At 49.1% G+C, this 21,676-nt stretch overlaps 1 pseudogene; it reads right to left on the bottom strand.

Moving 5' to 3' along the window:
• Positions 1–21,676, bottom strand: part of LOC141265248 (collagen alpha-6(VI) chain-like) — a 341,127-nt pseudogene that overhangs the window by 222,550 nt on the left and 96,901 nt on the right.

Raw genomic sequence — 21,676 nt, 5'->3', positions numbered from 1 at the left:
TCCGTTCTAAGAAGGGATCCTAGGGGGTACGGCGAGTGCAGGACAGCACCCGTACGCCCCACATCTGTCAGAAGACAGAGGGATCGTAGGCCGCAAGAAGGGGACCGGCCCCTGGGCCAGTCGTGTTACTCCAAGTCTCGGCTGGGAAAACCAGAGGCTTCTGGCTTATATAGTCAGTTGCCGAAGCCTCATTCTAATCACCGTGAGGGTCAAGCAGGTCTGGGAACTCCGACGAGACAGGAGGGACTTCAGAGCACCCGAGCGGGATTGAGAGTGGGAAGAGCAGGGCAGGAGGGAGAAAGACCCAGCGTGAAGACGGTCTAGTTAGGAACACGAGAAAGTGGGGTTCTGTCAGGTACTCCTGGTCTGCCTGAGGATGAGCCCTGCCTGGTGAACGCAGCGCGACGTGGGAGGCTGACAACTGTACAGTGCACCAGTGGAACTGTCATAAGAACTGTGAGTAAAAACTCGGATGACTGCACCGCACTGCCTCCGTCCCCTTCTTTCATCTGTGCCATCTCTCCCTCATGGCACTACAACGCCCAGCGCAACCTTGCACATCCAACACTGCCCTGGAGCTAGCTCTACCTGTGGAGAGCCACACCATCCCTGCTGCCGTAACACCAGCTCCAGAGGACTGCTCCGCAGTGGCGGCACCCTTTAGCCGCAATCCACAGGTGGCGTCACGAACACTATTCACAGGTGGCGTCACGAACACTATTCCAAATCCCCTATCAAACCCCCCCTTTTTACTGACCGCCCTGGGTCACGGACAGGGCCAGCCACCGTGATATCCCCCAGCAACAAGAGGCCCGGCTGCCGAGTACCCCATGGCTCAGGGGGCGCGTCACTATCTAAATTATTGGTCTGCCTCTTTATTAAATTAATTTTAGCAGTACTTCATAGCAACTGATGTTTTAGGGTTTGTAATATGTTGTCATCTCAAATTTTTACAAGCATTTTGAAACTTTACTAATCCAGAGAATTAGAATAATTCCATAAAGGGAATCTGTCACCATGTTTTGGCTACCCCATCTGAGAGCAGTTAAAGGGTTATTCTCATGTTGTGAAATTGATATAGTTAGGCAGCATGAAAATAACCAAGTTTGCAGTTGACCTGCTTTTTCTATATGCTATCATTCTCCTACAGGGTGAGCTTTTATCTTACATAGTGTACGTAGCTTTTTGCCGAGGAGATCAACCGTCAGACCCTGGCCGAGTATGCATAGCAATTATATTTCAGGCTAAGGAGTTAAAGGGAATCTGTCACCAGGCTTTTGCCACCAAATCTGGGAACAACATAATGTATAGAGAAAGATCCTGATTTCAGTGATGTATCATTTACTGGACTGCTTGCTGTAGTTTTGATAAAATCATTTTATCAGCTAGAGATTATCACTAGAGGACTTGTAAACCTGCTGCACTCCTGCTCAGGTAATTAGTTTTTTTTGGAGGTGACAGGTTCCCTTTAACGGACGCATTTTTATATAACATGTAATGACACATGATGTTGTAAAAATGAAATATATCATTTTTGAGGGGAAAAAAAAAAGAGCAAACAAACAGACAAAAAAAATCTATAATTTGTTATGTGAAAAACAAGTCCTCATACGTTGTGAAAAATATTCAGTGCTTTCCATTACTATTAAAGAAGATCTGTCACCAGATGAAAGTGTCCAGTTGCTGCACATATTTTAGTCCCGTTGCTGCCCTGAGTATCTTGTTGTTTTTATTGTTTTTTTTTAACTCTGCCTTATGTTTCTAGAGATACTGACTTTTTTGGAGTTAATCTTTATAGTCTTTATGAAGGGGCATTGCTCACAGGATTAGTGTGTCTTTAAGCAACTCTGTATTATTTCCCTGCAAGGAACATACCTTTGGTAAAGGCCATAAATAAAAGAGATCATATTTCTGGAAGCATGTGTCAGATTTGAAGAATTAAAAAACAAAAACTCAGAATACTCAGAGGAGCAGTGGGAATAAAATAGGAGCAAAAACTCATCACTTTTGACCTGGTAACTATTCTTCTTTAATAATCACCCATGCAAGAAATTACACACTAATTACACTTTTATGGAACTTTACCTGCAGTAGCATTAGTAGTAGTTTGGGATGGAACAATAGTAGATGGTAGAGTGCCTAAAAAAACACAATACATTAATTAAAATAAAAGCAAAACGCTAGAAAGACTAAATACATTCTATTTAGACAAAAAAAATCAAGGAACTATAAACTATCTTATGAGAAAAGCCGAGGAAAAGTTTAATGTTTAAGTTCCCGATGTATTAGACTTGGCGTTTAATACACCAGACTTGGAACCTGTCATGTTAAAAATGCTATAAATGTGGGGTTAATCTGCAGGTTAATAGCGTTCTGAACCTGCCCGGTGCCTGCACCAAGAGTCCCACTGCTGGGAGGAAATACATTTTATTCCTCCTTGCAGCCTCGGGCTTTCAGTCGTTGGGGTGGGCCGGTGCAGTTTTAGTCACCACTCAGTGCTGTAACTGCGCCCCCAACCCTGACTGACAGCTGGTGCTAATGCTCAGTCGGCTGTCAGTCAGTGCCGGGGCATGGTTACCGCCACCACTCACTATGTACTGAGCGGTGACTGGAGAGTGTCTAGGGGGTATATTTGCCCATCCATCCAGAAGAGCATGAGTGGGATTAGATCCTGATGTTGGATGAAAGGTCCTGGATCTCTATTGCCGTTTCCACAAAGTTGGAGGTATAAAATTGTGTAAAATGTCTTGCTATGGTGAAGTATTAAGATTTACTTTCAGTGAAACTAAGGGGCCCAGGCCTATCTCTGAAAAAAAATACAGAACACATTTCCACTGCCGTAGAGTCCAGTGGTGATGTGATTTACACTGCTCCATCTGATGCTTTCTATTGTGCATAGTGATGTAAGGTTTCCATAAAGCATCTGGCACACAGGCCCCCATTCATAAAGAACCGTGTTTTTCATTCTAGTCTTGATAAGGTAGTGAGCTAGAGTCAGACGCTCCTGATTCATTAAGATGAACACGCCTCTTAATGAACCAGGAGCGTCTTAGAAGTAATATACACCTCCATGCGCCTTCCCACAAATCTTACTCCAGTTGGAGACTGGAATTAGATTTCTGCCATAAGAAACACTGCAGTTTGTCAAGAATTAGAGAAGTTGTGGTATCCAAACCCATCCCACCCCCGCTCAGCCAAAATATTTGCCTGTTGGGCAAAAAAATGATGACTTTTCAAAGCTTTTTACTCTAGAATTCTGGCATAATCATTTTGACAAAGTGGGGCCACAGTTTTTTTGTGTTGATGTTAATGTCAAAAGATGTTGGAAGCTCTGTGGTTATTGAGTCAGCAAGAGCTTATGTGCCCTGTAACATTACATGGTCCACTACTTCATTGCTGAGTTACTGTGGTTCCCAAACGTTTCCACTTCACCCAGGGGCGGAACTACCGCCCGTGCAGCCCGTTCATTGAACGGGGGCCCCGAGGGAGAGGGGGCCCCTCCAGCCTCCAGCAGGGCCGCCATCAGGGCATGACTGCCCTGACTCCAGTATGGGGCCCGGCCGGTAGGGGCCCCCTCGGAGCCTCGTTGGGGAGCCCCCTCTTGTGCGTCTCTCTCCTCATGGGGCCCCCGGCCCCATGCTAAGCGCCGGGTCCGGGACATCTCAGCACTGCGCTGCTGCGGCAGCGCCTTCATGATTCCCTTGACTTCCGGTCATGTGACGGCGCCGTCACATGGCCGGAAGTCAGGAGAACCTGGTGTCAGCGATTTGGACGAGCGCCAGGATTCTGCAGGGATCGCAAGGGGGTAAGTATAACAAGTTTTATTTTTTTTTTAAATACAATTAACTTGGAGTGGGGGGAATGGGAGATGAGAGATGCACATGTGGGGGGGGGGGGATGAGAGATGCACATGTGGGGGGGGGAGATGAGAGATGCACATGTGGGGGGGGGAGATGAGAGATGCACATGTGGGGGGATGAGAGAGGTGCACATGTGGGGGGAATGGGAGATGAGAGATGCACATGTGGGGGAGATGAGAGATGCACTTGTGGGGGGAATGGGAGATGAGAGATGCACATGTGGGGGGGATGAGAGATGCACATGTGGGGGGTGGGAGATGAGAGATGCACATGTGGGGGGTGGGGAGATGAGAGATGCACATGTGGGGGTGGGGAGATGAGAGATGCACATGTGGGGGGGGGAGATGAGAGATGCACATGTGGGGGGGGAGATGAGAGATGCACATGTGGGGGTGAGATAAGAGATGCACATGTGGGGGGGGTGAGAGAGGTGCACATGTGGGGGGAATGGGAGATGAGAGATGCACATGTGGGGGAGATGAGAGATGCACATGTGGGGGGAATGGGAGATGAGAGATGCACATGTGGGGGGGATGAGAGATGCACATGTGGGGGGGTGGGAGATGAGAGATGCACATGTGGGGGGTGGGGAGATGAGAGATGCACATGTGGGGGGTGGGGAGATGAGAGATGCACATGTGGGGGGTGGGGAGATGAGAGATGCACATGTGGGGGGGTGGGAGATGAGAGATGCACATGTGGGGGGTGGGGAGATGAGAGATGCACATGTTGGGGGTGGGGAGATGAGAGATGCACATGTGGGGGGTGGGGAGATGAGAGATGCACATGTGGGGGGTGGGGAGATAAGAGATGCACATGTGGGGGGGGATGAGAGATGCACATGTGGGGGGGTGGGAGATGAGAGATGCACATGTGGGGGGGGAGATGAGAGATGCACATGTGGGGGGGGGAGATGAGAGATGCACATGTGGGGGGGGATGAGAGATGCACATGTGGGGGGGTGGGAGATGAGAGATGCACATGTGGGGGGGATGAGAGATGCACATGTGGGGGGGAGATGAGAGATGCACATGTGGGGGGGAGATGAGAGATGCACATGTGGGGGGGATGAGAGATGCACATGTGGGGGGGGTGAGAGATGCACATGTGGGGGGGTGGGGAGATGAGAGATGCACATGTGGGGGGGGGAGATGAGAGATGCACATGTGGGGGGGATGAGAGATGCACATGTGGGGGGGTGGGGAGATGCACATGTGGGGGGGAGATGAGAGATGCATATGTGGGGGGGGGAGACGAGAGATGCACATGTGGGGGGGGAGATGAGAGATGCACATGTGGGGGGGAGATGAGAGATGCACATGTGGGGGGGGGAGATGAGAGATGCACATGTGGGGGGGGAGATGAGAGATGCACATGTGGGGGGGAGATGAGAGATGCACATGTGGGGGGGGAGATGAGAGATGCACATGTGGGGGGGGGAGATGAGAGATGCACATGTGGGGGGGGATGAGAGATGCACATGTGGGGGGGGGGAGATGAGAGATGCACATGTGGGGGGGAGATGAGAGATGCATATGTGGGGGGGATGAGAGATGCACATGTGGGGGGGTGGGGAGATGAGAGATGCACGTGTGGGGGTGGGGGAGATGAGAGATGCACATGTGGGGGGGGGGTGAGAGATGCACATGTGGGGGGGGAGATGAGAGATGCACATGTGGGGGGGGGGATGAGAGATGCACATGTGGGGGGGGAGATGAGAGATGCACATGTGGGGGGGGGAGATGAGAGATGCACATGTGGGGGGGTGGGGAGATGAGAGATGCACATGTGGGGGTGGGGGAGATGAGAGATGCACATTTGGGGGGGAGATAAGAGATGCACATGTGGGGGGATGAGAGAGATGCACATGTGGGGGAGGGGGATGAGAGATGTGCACATGGGGGGGTGGTGAGAGATGAACATTTGGGGGGGTGGGGAGATGAGAGATGCACTGTGGGGGGGGGGAGATGAGAGATGCACATGTGGGGGGGATGAGAGATGCACATGTGGGGGGGTGGGGAGATGCACATGTGGGGGGGAGATGAGAGATGCATATGTGGGGGGGGGAGACGAGAGATGCACATGTGGGGGGGGAGATGAGAGATGCACATGTGGGGGGGAGATGAGAGATGCACATGTGGGGGGGGGAGATGAGAGATGCACATGTGGGGGGGAGATGAGAGATGCACATGTGGGGGGGAGATGAGAGATGCACATGTGGGGGGGGAGATGAGAGATGCACATGTGGGGGGGGGGAGATGAGAGATGCACATGTGGGGGGGGATGAGAGATGCACATGTGGGGGGGGAGATGAGAGATGCACATGTGGGGGGGAGATGAGAGATGCATATGTGGGGGGGATGAGAGATGCACATGTGGGGGGGTGGGGAGATGAGAGATGCACGTGTGGGGGTGGGGGAGATGAGAGATGCACATGTGGGGGGGGGGTGAGAGATGCACATGTGGGGGGGGAGATGAGAGATGCACATGTGGGGGGGGGGATGAGAGATGCACATGTGGGGGGGGAGATGAGAGATGCACATGTGGGGGGGGAGATGAGAGATGCACATGTGGGGGGGTGGGGAGATGAGAGATGCACATGTGGGGGTGGGGGAGATGAGAGATGCACATTTGGGGGGGAGATAAGAGATGCACATGTGGGGGGATGAGAGAGATGCACATGTGGGGGAGGGGGATGAGAGATGTGCACATGGGGGGGTGGTGAGAGATGCACATGTCGGGGGGGAGATGAGAGATGCACATGTGGGGGGGGGAGATGAGAGATGCACATGTGGGGGGGGAGATGAGAGATGCACATGTGGGGGGGGAGATGAGAGATGCACATGTGGGGGGGAGATGAGAGATGCACATGTGGGGGAGGGAGATGAGAGATGCGCATGTGGGGGGGGAGATGAGAGATGCGCATGTGGGGGGGGGTGAGAGATGCACATGTGGGGGGGAGATGAGAGATGCACATGGGGAGGTTTGAGAGCTGCACATGGGGGGGGTTGAGAGCTTGCCATGGGGGGGTTGAGAGCTGCACATGGGGGGATAAGAGCTGCACATGGGGGAATTGGGAGTAGGGGGATAATGAGCTGCACATAATGAATGTGGGGTGGGGGAGAGTAAATGATAAATGATGATGGGATGGGGAGAGCACGGACATGATATAATGAATTGGGGCAGGGGGTTGCATGTAAATAATGAATGCGGGGAGCAGGAAGTATAGAGTAGGGGGCGTTGCGGATGCAGGAGTGTAACTGGTAACAAATTGGCGGAAAGAGTAGAGGTTCTAATTAAATTATATATTAAGTGCCTATTTACAGTTAATGGGGGCACCGTGGTGGATTACAATTTATATTTGGAATGGTAGGTTGCATAATAACTAACCATATATTGATGGTGGATGCACGTCTGTATTCAGCTGCTTAATGTAGAAGTTGGAGAATGTGCTCTAGATAACTGTGTTATTTTATGCAGAGACGAGTCCTGGCCGGAAGACGTGATGGCGGTCTGTGCTGGATGAAGGAGAAAAGCGTAGCTGAAGGACTTCACCTAGAGACGTCACCAGTGAGTCAGTGTATTACATGTACACTTACACTATATACTATGTACTGGGCTCCTGTGTATAATGTCACTGGTGATCACTGTATTACCTGTACACTATATACAGAGCTCCTGTGTATAATGTCACTGGTGATCACTGTATTACCTGTACACTGACACTATATACAGAGCTCCTGTGTATAATGTCACTGGTGATCACTGTATTACCTGTACACTGACACTATATACAGAGCTCCTGTGTATAATGTCACTGGTGATCACTGTATTACCTGTACACTGACACTATATACAGAGCTCCTGTGTATAATGTCACTGGTGATCACTAGATTACCTGGACACTTACATTATACATACCATGTATAGAGCTCCCGTGTATAATGACACTTATGGTAATATTAGTAATGTGGTGGTAATATTAGTAATGTGGTGGTAATATGTGGTCTGGTCATGGTGTGGCAGTTTTTCTCCCTTCTGTGTGGTATTATTCGGTCACTATGTTGTGGTAATATGTGGTCTGGTCATGATGTGGCGGTATTCCCTGTATGTGGTATTATTGATCATTTTAAAAAAAAAATGTATATGACACATTCCCTTAAAGAAAACTAAATAAAAATATATCTAAAAAGAGTATTGGATATTTTAAGAAAATTTTAATAGGTTAGAGTAGGGCCCGGCCAGAAGAGTCTACCTTATCGTGGTGGCGGCTTTAAAAATCTTTTGGCCAAAACAAAAGCTGCTGGCTATGTATGTGGCGCCGTCACATGGCCGAACGTCAGGAGAACCTGGTGGCAGCGACGTGGACGAGCGCCAGGATTCTGCAGGGATCGCATGGGGGTAAGTGAGAGATACATGGGGGGGATGAGAGATGCACATGGGGGGGATGAGAGATGCACATGGGGGGGATGAGAGATGCACATGGGGGGGTGAGACATGCACATGGGGGGGTGAGAGATGCACATGGGGGGGATGAGAGATGCACATGGGGGGGATGAGAGATGCACATGGGGGGGATGAGAGATGCACATGGGGGGGATGAGAGATGCACATGGGAGGATGAGAGATGCACATGGGGGCATGAGAGATGCACGGGGGGGCATGAGAGATGCACGGGGGGGCATGAGAGATGCACATGGGGGGGATGAGATCTGCACATGGGGGGGTGAGAGATGCACATGGGGGGGTTATGTTTACATAACTTTGTTGCCTTATGAAGGGAGGGGGGGGGCCCAAAAAAATTCTTGCACAGGGGCCCACTACAGTCTGTGTCCGCCCCTGACTTCACCATAATACTAGTAATAGTTGATTGACTATTCAGGGATGAAATTCAATGAACTGACTTGTTACAATGTTGATGTCCTGTTATAGAACTACTCTGGTATCAGTGAATTCTTTAGAATGGTCCATTCTTCCACAAATGTTTGTAAAGGCAAACTTTATGAGGGGGGAAGGCTGGATTTTATATGCTTGTTGTAATGGAACGGAATGAAAAACTTGAATTCAATGATTAAGGGAAATTTAGGTAGGTACACTTCAACAGTGGGAGAAAGAATCTTAAAAAAAAATCCTGAAAATCACATTTTATGATTTTTAAATAATTAAATTGCATTTTATTGCATGAAATAAGTATTTGATCAGTTACAAACAAGCAAGAATTCTGGCTCTCACAGACCTGTTAGTTTTTCTTTAAGAAGCACTCCTACTCTGCACTCATTACCTGTATTAATTACACCTGTTTGAACTTGTTACCTGTATAAAAAACACCTGTTCACATATTCAATCAATCACACACCAACCTCTCCACCATGGCCAAGACCAAAGAGCTGTCTAAGGACACCAGGGACAAAATTGTAGACCTGCACAAGGCTGGAATGGGCTATAGGACAATAGGCAAGCAGCGTGTTGAGAAGGAAACAATTGCTGGTGCAATTATTAAAAAATGGAAGAAACACAAGATGACTGTCAATCTTTCACGGTCTGGGGATCCATGCAAGATCTGGCCTCGTGGGGTTAGGATGATTCTGAGAAAGGTCAGTAATCAGTCCAGATCTACATGGGAGGACCTGGTCAATGACCTGAAGAGAGCTGGGACCACAGTCTCAAACATTACAATTAGTAACACACTACGATGTCATGGATTAATATCCTGCAGGGCACGTAAGGCCCCCCTGCTCACGCCAGCACATATCCAGGTCCGTTTGAAGTTCCCCAGTGACCATCTGGATGATCCAGAGAGGCATGGGAGAAGGTCATGTTGGGAGATGAGATCAAAATAGAACTTTTTGGTATCAACTCCACTCACTGTGTTTGGAAGAAGAAGAAGGAAGAGCACAACCCCAAGAACACCTTCCCAACTGTAAAGCATGGTGGGGGAAACATAATACTTTGGGGGTGCTTTTCTGCAAAGAAGCCATGATGACTGCACCATATTGAAGGGAGTATGGATGGGATCATGTATCACGAGAATTTGTCCAACAACCTCCTTCCCTTAGTAAGAGCATTGAAGATGAGCAGTGGCTGAGTCTTCCTGCATGACAATGACCTGAAACATACAGTCAGGGCAACTAAAGAGTGGCTACATAATAAGCATTACAAGGTCCTGGAGTGGCCTAGCCAGTCTCCACATGAAGGACTTCTGTGCAAAACACCCGTCGAGGCTGCGCCACACTGTTTCCTGTAGGACCGCTGTGTTAAGGTATTTTCTGCACTTCTGGTCTATCTATGACTTATATGCCTCTGTATTTTACCATACTGCATAATTAGTATGTAGCTTCATACATACCTTACCTCATGTATTTGTGTCCGTAATGGTAGTTCCCTTTGAACCACTTCACAGGCTCCGTGCTCCCTTGGTGCAACTATCCACCAATTCACCATCAAATTCAAAGACAAATCGTTTCCAAGACACCAGAGAGATAGTTATATTCCTTTATTCATCCAAAATGCATCAGAAAAGCAATGTTTCAGCGAGCAAGTGGCCTTTTTCAAACATAAACAAATGTCTTCATCTGCCATTTTATTTATGCTTGAAAAAGGCAGCTTGTTGGCCGAAACGTTGCTTTTATGATGCATTTTGGATAAATAAAGGAATAGAACTATCTCTCTGGTGCCTTGGAAACGATTTCTCTTTACCTCATCTATTTGTTATTATAGGATCTTCTGCATACTCTATATGGTAACACAGTACAAGGATGCCAAGAGGAGTATATTTCCGGAGGTGATATAGATAGAAATAAATAATTAAAAAGAGTTACCATATATTAGCGATATATATATATATAAAAATTATTACACCAACCAGAATTAAGGACAAATATAGGCCAAAGGGACAGTCAGAAAAAATTAACAATAAGAAAGAGAAAGAAAAGAACCGACCATAGAGCCCCAAAGTATCAAATATGGTGAATAGTTGTATATTTATTAATAACAGGTGACAACAGATGGATAGCAGACCAAATACATAATGATACAATGATTATAAACATCTAAAAACAGGGGCGCATGTCCGGATGATATACAGAAAGTTCATGTTGGGAACAAATATTAAATAAATAAATAAAAAATCAAATAAGTAAATCACAGATGTATATATAAATACATACAGGTAGCCAGTGCACAAACAGTGCAGTACACGAAAGATAATATACAATATATAAAGTGCAAATGCATCTAATGTCTCCCTCTGTCCCCAAGAGGATGTACAGAGTATATGATATATAATGTATAGTATATCAACATCAATCTATCCACACATGTGCAAAATTGCACAATGTATGTCACACACCAATATAGTGGAGGGGAGAGGGAGGAAAATCCATATGGTAACCAATTGCCACAAAAAATAGTCCAAGATACATCTGTGATAGAGTGGAAGTCAGTGCAACAATGTGCACATGGAATGTTCAATATTCATTGAACCACATAGTTGGCATATATCAGAAGTAACAAATACTTACAAACAATACAATGGATTGTTCCCAAAACCGGACAGCGTCCACCCCGACGTGCGTTTCGGCAAGCGCCTTCGTCAGGGGGTGGAGACATCAGGTAGGCCGGAAGTATAATTGTATGTATTTGGTCTCCATCTGTTGTCACCTGTTATTAATAAATATACAACTATTCACCATATTTGATACTTTGGGACTCTATGGTCGGTTCTTTTCTTTCTCTTTCATACTCTATATGGTATACACTTGCCTCTTTGCCTGCTCCCTCTTCCCTCCCTTGGTTTTGGTGAGGGTACTTATATACTGCCATCTGTACAATAGGGGCAGCATCCTGATTGTTGTTATCAGTATAATACTTATGCATTTACTTAATCTGGTGTTAGCATACATCTGGCTTTTTAGCATTTCCTATGACATTGTGTATGTTTTCATTTTATACTAACATACACTAGATGCATTGTTTACCTTTGTTATACTGTCTGTAGCTCGTGATGTGCAATATATATTTATATTTATTTGACATCGTAGGATATATTCCAAGTACTGCATATGTATATTTTGCAGTCCTCCATTTTGTATTTTAGACATTTTTGTTTTTTGATCTATATTGAAAAAGACCTGGGTGTATTGGTGGACGACAAGCTCACGTTTGGTGGCCAGTGTCAGGCAGCTGCTGCAAAAGCAAATAAAATAATGGGATGCATTAAAAGAGGCATAGATGCTCATGAGGAGAACATAATTTTACCTCTATACAAGTCACTTGTGCGACCACACTTAGAATACTGTGTACAGTTTTGTGCTCCGGTGTATAAGAAAGACATAGCTGAACTAGAGCGGGTGCAGAGAAGAGCCACCAAGGTTATTAGAGGACTGGGGGGTCTGCAATACCAAGACATGTTATTACACTTGGGGTTATTTAGTTTGGAAAAACGAAGGCTTAGGGGTGATCTTATTACTATGTACTAGTGACGCGCCCCCTGGGCCTGTGCGGTGCAGGGGGATACCCGGAGCCGGATCGCTGGGGGTTGTAGTCCTCCATGGCGGTGACCCGGTCCGTGCCCAGGGCGGTCAAACCAGTGGCAGTCTATAGGTAAGAACAATGTCCGACTACGCCACCCGTGGATTGCGGTCAGTGGGGACCGCCGCTGCGCTGCCGACCGCTGAGGCTGATGTTGTTTGCGCAGCCGAGTATGGGATAACTCCCCACGGGAGAAGTATTGCCTCAGGGCAGCTAAGGTGGATGATGGGAGTGATGGTGTGAGTGTCCCAGTAGTAATGGTGCTGGTGCAGCAAGGAATCACAGAGACGTGTGGTGCAGTTCAGGGCCTTTACTGATGGTATAAAGCAGACCCTCCCGGGAGTACTGGTTAGCAGTAGGGGCCTGGTCAGTCTGTGAGCAAGCAGGATCTCCCCTGGCCAGGTGAAGTTGTAGGCCTCTCCGACTATCTGCACTCTTTCCTGGCTACCTTGCTCTATGCGGGTAGAAGTAGCCCACGTTCCTGAGTATACCGTGTGGTGCTCACCCGTATGGCCAGTGACTTGGGGCCTTCCGTCAGCCTTCGCTTCACGATGGCGGTGCTGGTCCCTTGCTTGTGACCGTGCCTTCGGGTTTCTAAGGCCAGAGGACATGGAATCCCCTGCCGGTTGGATTCTGCTGCTGGACCTGGATGTCCCCACAGCCTCGGACTCCGTGTCCGGGTTAGTGTCTTCAGCCAAGGCGAGCCTTCTAGCTTCCAGCCTCTGGCACTCGCTCCTGCTCCTACAGAGCTCCTGTTGTCACTTTCCCTTTCCAGGCTCTGACTGCTCTGCTTGTTCTGCAGGCTCTGTCTGTCCTAATCCCGCCCCAGACCCAGTTTATAAGGGCAGATTCCTCCCCTCCCAGGTCTGGGCGGGCAGTGTGGCATGCTTAGGGCTCCTGACCAGAGAAACCTCCTACTTGCTCTCAGACATAATATCTCTATTACTGTGGCAACCAGACCCCTGGGGTGTCACATTCCCCCCTAGTAAATTTTAGTACTCCGGGACTAAACACATTTTTTTAAAGAAACATAAATACAGGGTATAACAATAATACAATAACATATTTACAAGAAGCTTTAGTTCTTTAAAGGTCACGGCGTGTCCGCAACCGGGTGTCCATATCACCCAAGGTGAAGTTTTAAGCGAAGTAGGGGACCTGTCCAAAGCAAACCCCTTGCGTTGGCCCTGGGCGTGGCTGCAAGGCTGGAACTAGCTACTTTGGGCCGCAAGTAGGCCACGCCAGACAGGTTTTCTCTTCCGCGGCCGTCTTCACAAGAGGCACCAAGGTGCAACTATCTACAAGCACTGTTCCGGTTATCCAGTGTCCATAACCTGTTAGTCCAAATAAATCTGCAGGGTAACTGGAGAAACATAATTAATAACAGGCAACAAACATAAACCATAAACATTTAAACAGATAAATTCACAGTGCATTAGTTTAGATTCTCCAGCGAGCGGGCATCTGACCTCTAGTGACTCTAGTGGACCTACGGAGCTCACTAACTGGTCCTGCACTACAGGGTGGCTCACTAGGGGCACGGCAGGCTCACTACTAGCAGAGGGTTGATCCTCCTGTGCTGCTGGTGTGGACTCTTCTGCCTCCTGGGCCCGCTGTTCTTCCAGCTCTACCTGGTCTTCTGTAGGCACTTGAGGGGCTGGCTGGAGAAAGGTGAGGACGGGCACCACGATAGCATTGTTTACTTGTGTCCAGGACCGGGGAAAGTCTCCGAGTACGGTGGTGATCATTTCCTCCTTTTCCTCTACGGGTTGAGGGTCTTCCTGATCTTCATCCGTGCTTTGCAACTTCTCGGGGCAATTTTTCAGGTGGTCTCTGGAGACAGTGGCTGTGGTCTCTCCTCCATCCTTGCTGATGACATACACCTTTGGATTATTGTGGCTTGAGGGCAGTACGGTGTACGGGTCCTTTTCCCACTGGTCGTCCAACTTATGGAGCCGCCTTTTTCTTTTCAAGACCTGCTCTCCAGGTACCAGGGGAACAGCGGGAGCATGTTGGTTATAAGTCCTCTCCTGCCTTTCTCTTGATTGACAGAGACTTCGCTCGACGCTCTCCTGTACTTTCCGGTACTGCTGCTGCCGTTCTGTATCCCAGTCTGTCTCTGGCGAGGTGTCCTCGGGTATCAGGACTCCCATATCCAGGTCAACAGGCAGCTTACCAGGTCTTGCTTGCATTAGGTAAGCCGGGGTACAGTTGGTGGAACCTACCGGGATGTGGTTATACAGGTCCACCAGATCGGGCAGTTTCTCAGGCCACAGACTGCGTTCTTCCAGGGGCAATGTTTTTAGCAGATCTATCACCACCTGGTTCATCTTCTCGCAGAGTCCATTGGTTTGAGGGTGATAGGGCGTTGTTCTTATCTTCTTGCAGCCATACAGGTTGCAGAACTCCTGGAAGACCTTCGCTTCGAAGGCTGGTCCTTTGTCCGTCAGCACTTGGTCCGGGTACCCGTGTGGGCGGCAGAAGTGCAGCTGGAAGGCTCTAGCTGCTGTTTGTGCTGTTAAGTCTTTGACAGGGACCACCACCAGGAATCGGGAGTAGTGATCCACGATGGTTAGGGCGTAGACAAACCCGCTTCTGCTTGGAGCCAGTTTAACATGGTCCAGAGCGACCAGTTCCAGCGGCTGCCTGGTGATGATGGCCTGCAGGGGAGTCCTCTGGCTGGCACGGTCCCTTCTTCTTAGATTGCACGGGCCACAGTCTCTACACCACCTCTCAATGGCTCCTCTCATGCCTATCCAGTAGAACCGTTCACGCAGCAGGAACTCCAGCTTCTTCCATCCGAAGTGCTCGGCTTCATTGTGGTAGGCGTCCAGTACCGTCTCGGTACCACCACCTGCCAGATCAGCTCATGTGTCCGGGAATTGACCATTCTGCGGCACAACTTCTCCTTGTAGAGGAACAGTCTGCTCTTCTCCGTCCACAGTTGCTTGGTCTCTTCCGGAGCGTCTGGGTCTAGGCGGGCGTCAGCCTGGGTCAGCATCTCCTTCACCAGACGGACTGCGGGGTCACTGTCTTGCGTCTCCGTCCAGTTGTAGTGGGGTAAGGGGTTGAACGTAGCGGATCGCTGGCCCCTCACACGGTGGGAATACTGGGTAATCCCATGACGGTGGAACGCAGGGAGTTCGATCTCTTCCAATTCTTCTGGATCCTCCCCTTCGTCCGGTAGGTTTGGCATCCTGGACAGGGCGTCCGCGTTGGTATTGGAGCGTCCTGCCCGGTATTTGATGGTGAACTCAAAATTGGACAGGCGGGCCATCCATCTCTGCTCCAGGGCACCCAGTCTTGCAGTGTCCAGGTGTGTCAACGGGTTGTTGTCCGTGTACATGGTGAACCTGGAAGAGGCAAGGTAATGCTTGAAACATTCGGTTACTGCCCACACCACTGCCAGGAACTCGAGCTTGAACTAGCTGTAATTCTCAGGGTTTCTTTCCGTGGGTCGCAGTTTTCGGCTGGCGTAAGCAATTACCCGTTCTCTCCCCTGCTGGATCTGATACAGTATGACTCCTAGCCCGATGTTGCTTGCGTCCGTGTAGAGGATAAAGGGCTGGCTGTAATCAGGGTACGCCAGGATTTCATCCCCCGTGAGGGCCATCTTCAGCTGGCGGAAGGACTCCTCTTCCAGCTTTTCCCATTTGAAGGGTGGCTTCTGGTTTTTGGCCTTCCTGGACTGGCCTATCAGGAGGTCCTGCATAGGAGCTGCCTTCTTGGTAAAACCGGGAATGAATCTTCGGTAGTAGCCTACCAACCTGAGGAACTGCCGCACTTCCTTTATGCTGGATGGTCTTGGCCAGTCCTTAATCACGGTGATCTTGTCAGGGTCGGGGGCTACTCCATCAGCACTCACCACGTGTCCCAGGTATTGTACCTTTGGCTTCAGTAGATGACACTTTGAGGGTTTTACCTTTAGGCCATAGTTCGCCAGGGCTTCAAACACTTCTGCCAGGTGTTCCAGATGGTCCTCATAGGTCTTGGAATAGACGATGACGTCGTCCAGGTATAATAGGACCGTCTCGAAGTTCCGGTGTCCCAGACAGCATTCCATCAACCGTTGGAAGGTTCCTGGTGCATTGCAGATCCCGAACGGCATACAGTTAAATTCGCTGAGTCCCATCGGGGTGGTGAATGCGGTTTTCTCCCGGTCCGCCTCTGCTACAGGAACCTGCCAGTACCCGCTAGTGAGATCCAAAGTAGAGAAGAAGTTAGCAGATTTTAATGCAGCTAAGGACTCTTCTATCCTTGGTAATGGGTACGCATCTTTGTGTGTGATACAGTTGACCTTCCTGTAGTCTACACACATTCTCATGGTGTTGTCTTTCTTTTTCACTAAGACTAGTGGAGCTGCCCAGGGGCTACAGCTGTCCCTAATTACCCCAGCCTCCTTCATGTCTTTTAGCATCCCCTTGGCGTGTTGATAGTGTGCAGGGGGTACAGGTCGATATCTCTCCTTTATGGGAGGATGGTCTCCCATTGGGATGTGATGTTCTACCCCCTTTACTCGCCCAAAGTCTAGCGGGTGTTTACTAAACACTCTCTCGCACTCTTGAACCACCCGATAGACTCCCTGTTTTTGGTGTGAGGGAGTGGAGTCAGTACCCAAATGCAGTTGCTGACACCAGTCCTCCATTGGTTTCTTAGAGCCGTTACCTTCCTCTGGTTGAGATGGAGGCAAAGGTTCCACGGCCTGTACAGAATTCTGGTTTATGGTGAACAATTTGGCTAGCGTGGCATACCGGGGCAGGTATACTTCTCTCTCCCCGATATTGATGATGCGGACGGGCACCCTCCCATGGCGTACATCGACCACCCCCCGTGCTGTCAAAATGGTGGGCCTACTGTCTGAGTAGACGGGTTCTACCATTGCTTGGTAGTCTCTACCTCTTAGACCAATAGCTGCCCGGCACCAAATCATCATCTCACTTTTTGGGGGCATGGCAATAGGGAACGGGTCACACATTCTCACGCTACCTATCTCACCACCAGATAGTTCCACCTGTTGCCGTTTCATCAGTGCCCGGATCTCTTTTTGGAGCACACGCTGCTGGCTGGAACTGGCGTTCTTGGCAACCTGTTGCAAAATAAGAATCACCTCTGCCAGACAGTTTTCAATTACATTAGTACCTAGGGTTATTTTTGGGTGACTCTCGCGATGGTCAATGTCCACAATGATCAGTCCTTGTGCCGGCAGTTCAACTTTACCGACCTTGATGGTCACCTCTTTAAATCCTATCTGGGGCACGGGCTGACCATTGCTGGCTATAATGCTCAGGTCGTCATCTGGGTAGCGGGTTATGTCCGAGTCATTCCAGTACCGCTTGAAGAGCACGTACGGGATGGTGGTGACCTGTGACCCGGTGTCTAGTAGGGCACTCATAGGAATGCCATCCAGTACCACAGGCAAGACCGGACGTCCCCCTACATATTTGTCACGCCAGTTTGATGGGCCTGATGATCTTATGCCTGGGGGTTGGCCCTCTACCCCAGGTTGTGTCCGTTTAAATGACAGTACCTTGCCATATGTCCGGGTTGATTGCAGCGGCGGCAGATGGGTCGTCCGTCCTCGCTGTATCTGTCGCTGGGTCTTACTCTGGCCAGTGGGGTCCTCCTCAGTCGGCGCCACGGGATGTCCTCCGGTCCGGATGCCAGCTGGATCTTTCCTGGAAAAGAGACCTGTAAAGACTGCACAGTTGTGGTTAGCGCGGCAACACTCTTAGTCAGCTCTTGGACCTGATGGTGCAGGTCTGTTGCCGGGCCATTGTTCAAAGCCTGCGCATCAGCTCCCACAGGCCCTGCAGACAAGGGCGCCGCGTCCTGGTGATAAGTGATAGCAGGGCGCCTGTGGGTCACAGCGCCACCTGGTGCCGGTTCTCGGAGCACCCGGATGGCTCTGTCCTTGAACTGTGCAAAGTCCAGGTCAGGGTCCTGTAAGGCCATTGCCCACAACTGGGTTCGGTGGGCATTGCACAGTAGACCCTCAATAAATTGTTCGGTCAGCAGCTTGTCTTCATTTCCCACGCTGTCAGGGTCTGCCTGCTTAATGGCTCTCAGGGCCTCTTGTAGGTTTAGGGCATAGTCTCTTATACTTTCATGTGCCCGTTGTTTGCACCCGTAAAATCTTAGTTTTATCTCGGTTGAGGTGCGGGTGTCAAACGTGTCTTTCAGCCGGGCTAGTATCTCTCTGACAGTCCTCTTCTTCCCAGGTGACCAGGACTTTACCTCCCTTTGGGCTGCCCCGATTAACTGGGCCACCAGAATGCTCACTTTTTGCTCTTCTGTGAGGGGGTATACCTGGAAGAGGCTATCAAGTCTTTCCCTAAAGTCACTCAGGGTATGTGACTCCCCTGAGTACTGGGGTAGCCAGGTTGCCCCCGGGATATAGGGCATGGTGAATGGCATGACCGCTGCAGCGGTTGCGCTGGCGGCGGCTGTGGCAGTGGAGCTCCCCTCGGTGTCCGACATCCTCCTTCCCCCCTAGTGGACCGTGGCCTACCTTGCGATGCTGTTCTTTCGTAGGCCGCGGCTCCGCAGTCGATCGTCGGGGTTGAGGACCTGGCGTCGCGCTCCGATGACGTCAGCGTCGCTCTTCCTCCCTTCCAGGACCTTACGCAGCGTCGGAGCGTGGGGCGGAGCTTCGGATCTCGCGCGCTTTCGGGGATACCCGGAGCCGGATCGCTGGGGGTTGTAGTCCTCCGTGGCGGTGACCCGGTCCGTGCCCAGGGCGGTCAAACCAGTGGCAGTCTATAGGTAAGAACAATGTCCGACTATGCCACCCGTGGATTGCGGTCAGTGGGGACCGCCGCTTTGCTGCCGACCGCTGAGGCTGATGTTGTTTGCGCAGCCGAGTATGGGATAACTCCCCACGGGAGAAGTATTGCCTCAGGGCAGCTAAGGTGGATGATGGGAGTGATGGTGTGAGCGTCCCAGTAGTAATGGTGCTGGTGCGGCAAGGAATCACAGAGACGTGTGGTGCAGTTCAGGGCCTTTACTGATGGTATAAAGCAGACCCTCCCAGGAGTACTGGTTAGCAGTAGGGGCCTGGTCAGTCTGTGAGCAAGCAGGATCTCCCCTGGCCAGGTGGAGTTGTAGGCCTCTCCGACTATCTGCACTCTTTCCTGGCTACCTTGCTCTATGCGGGCAGAAGTAGCCCACGTCCCTGAGTATACCGTGTGGTGCTCACCCGTATGGCCGGTGACTTGGGGCCTTCCGTCAGCCTTCGCTTCACGATGGCGGTGCTGGTCCCTTGCTTGTGACCGTGCCTTCGGGTTTCTAAGGCCAGAGGACATGGAATCCCCTGCCGGTTGGATTCCGCTGCTGGACCTGGATGTCCCCACAGCCTCGGACTCCGTGTCCGGGTTAGTGTCTTCAGCCAAGGCGAGCCTTCTAGCTTCCAGCCTCTGGCACTCGCTCCTGCTCCTACAGAGTTCCTGTTGTCACTTTCCCTTTCCAGGCTCTGACTGCTCTGCTTGCTCTGCAGGCTCTGTCTGTCCTAATCCCGCCCCAGACCCAGTTTATAAGGGCAGATTCCTCCCCTCCCAGGTCTTTGCGGGCAGTGTTGCATGCTTAGGGCTCCTGACCAGAGAAACCTCCCTCTTGCTCTCAGACATAATATCTCTATTACTGTGGCAACCAGACCCCTGGGGTGTCACACTAGTATATGAGGGGACAGTACAAAGACCTTTCTACTGATCTTTTTACTCTGAGGCCTGAGACGGGGACAAGGGGGCATCTTCTACGTCTGAAGGAAAGAAGGTTTAATCATAATCACAGGCACGGATTCTTTACTATAAGAGCAGTGAGACTATGGAACTCTCTGCCGCATGATGTTGTAATGAGTGATCGAAGCAAAAGGTGGCTACTTTGAAGAACCTAGAATATAAGACATATTTTCACTTGTTTCACACTTTTTTGTTAAGTATATAATTCCACGTGTTAATTTATAGTGTTGATGCCTTCAGTGTGAGTGTACAATTTTCATAGTCATGAAAATACAGAAAAATCTATAAATGAGAAGGTGTGTCCAAACTTTTGGTCTGTACTGTATATATACTAGATTCCTTGATAGGGTGTTGATCCAGGGAACTAGTCTGATTGCTGTATGGAGTCAGGAAGGATTTTTTTTCCCCAATGTGGAGCTTAGTGTTGCCACATGTTTTTTTTTTGCCTTCCTCTGGATCAACATGTTAGGGTATGGGTTGAACTAGATGGACTTAGTCTTCCTTCAACCTTAAAAACTATGTTACTATGTTACTATAATATTCTTTGGTGCGGGCACTCTTGTGTGTGTAATGCCACTATACCATTTACAATATAGCTAATTGGGCTTGTTAGTAATGATACAGTATCTGATAACTGAAATAGCCCTGTAACAATTAAAAAGTAACGTTTATTAATTATTTATATAATTAAAGTGCAAGTGCTCACAGACTGACATGAATGCAAAAAATAGAAGAGTGATCCACTCATACACTCCTTTTCTCCAATGTCACCTAGGAGTTATATTTGGTATATGATATTCAGTGCAAACCTGTATGAAACTGATTAGGATTTTCAGAAATACCTCCTCCAAGCCAAATTCAAATGATGTTTGATTTTGATGTGTGAGTCTGATGTGTGACTTTCTTGAAACATCAGAATCAGAATCACAATGACTTTTAGTCACCCTGAGTATTTTCATGGTGAATCTCATAATGCAAGAAAAGCAGCCAGCTACTATCACTTGACTAGATATCTCAATGGTAAGGCATCAGCCTTTGAAACTACAGTGTCATGGTTCAAATCCCAATTGGATTGTTATTTTTATTTTTTTTAAATTATGCCTATTTAGCTCACAAACTACAGGGGTGTTTTACTTTTAATATCTGACATTCGGATTGTCATCCTGACGTGTTAAGAGTTTCAGACACGCTGTCTATTTGCATGGTAAATTACATAGCCAAAGTAAAATATCTATTTCCAAGTGACTGTACATTTGCATAATTTCTTAATTTTCCATCCACCCAAGAACTGGCTGCAAACTCCCAATTTACTTTTGCTATGTAATTATTAGTGAGTGATGAGCGAGCACAAAAATGCTCGGGTGCTCGATGCTCAGGTCGAGCACATTGGAATACTCGGGTGCTTGACAGCAGCAGAAGGCAGAACTGAAATGGAGCCTCTTGTGCTATATGAACTGCCTGCCTGCCTATATACACTGCCTGCCTGATATCTCTGCAGATGGATTAGTCATCAGAAGAACGGTTTGTTGAGATGGATATGTGTAATGTACTTGT

Source organism: Phyllobates terribilis, unplaced genomic scaffold, assembly GCF_046119375.1.
Source record: "Phyllobates terribilis strain yellow unplaced genomic scaffold, ASM4611937v1 Scaffold_4__5_contigs__length_816908805, whole genome shotgun sequence".
Lineage (NCBI taxonomy): Eukaryota > Metazoa > Chordata > Amphibia > Anura > Dendrobatidae > Phyllobates > Phyllobates terribilis.
Note: the sequence above shows the minus strand (reverse complement) of the source record. Positions and strands in the feature narration are given on the sequence as shown.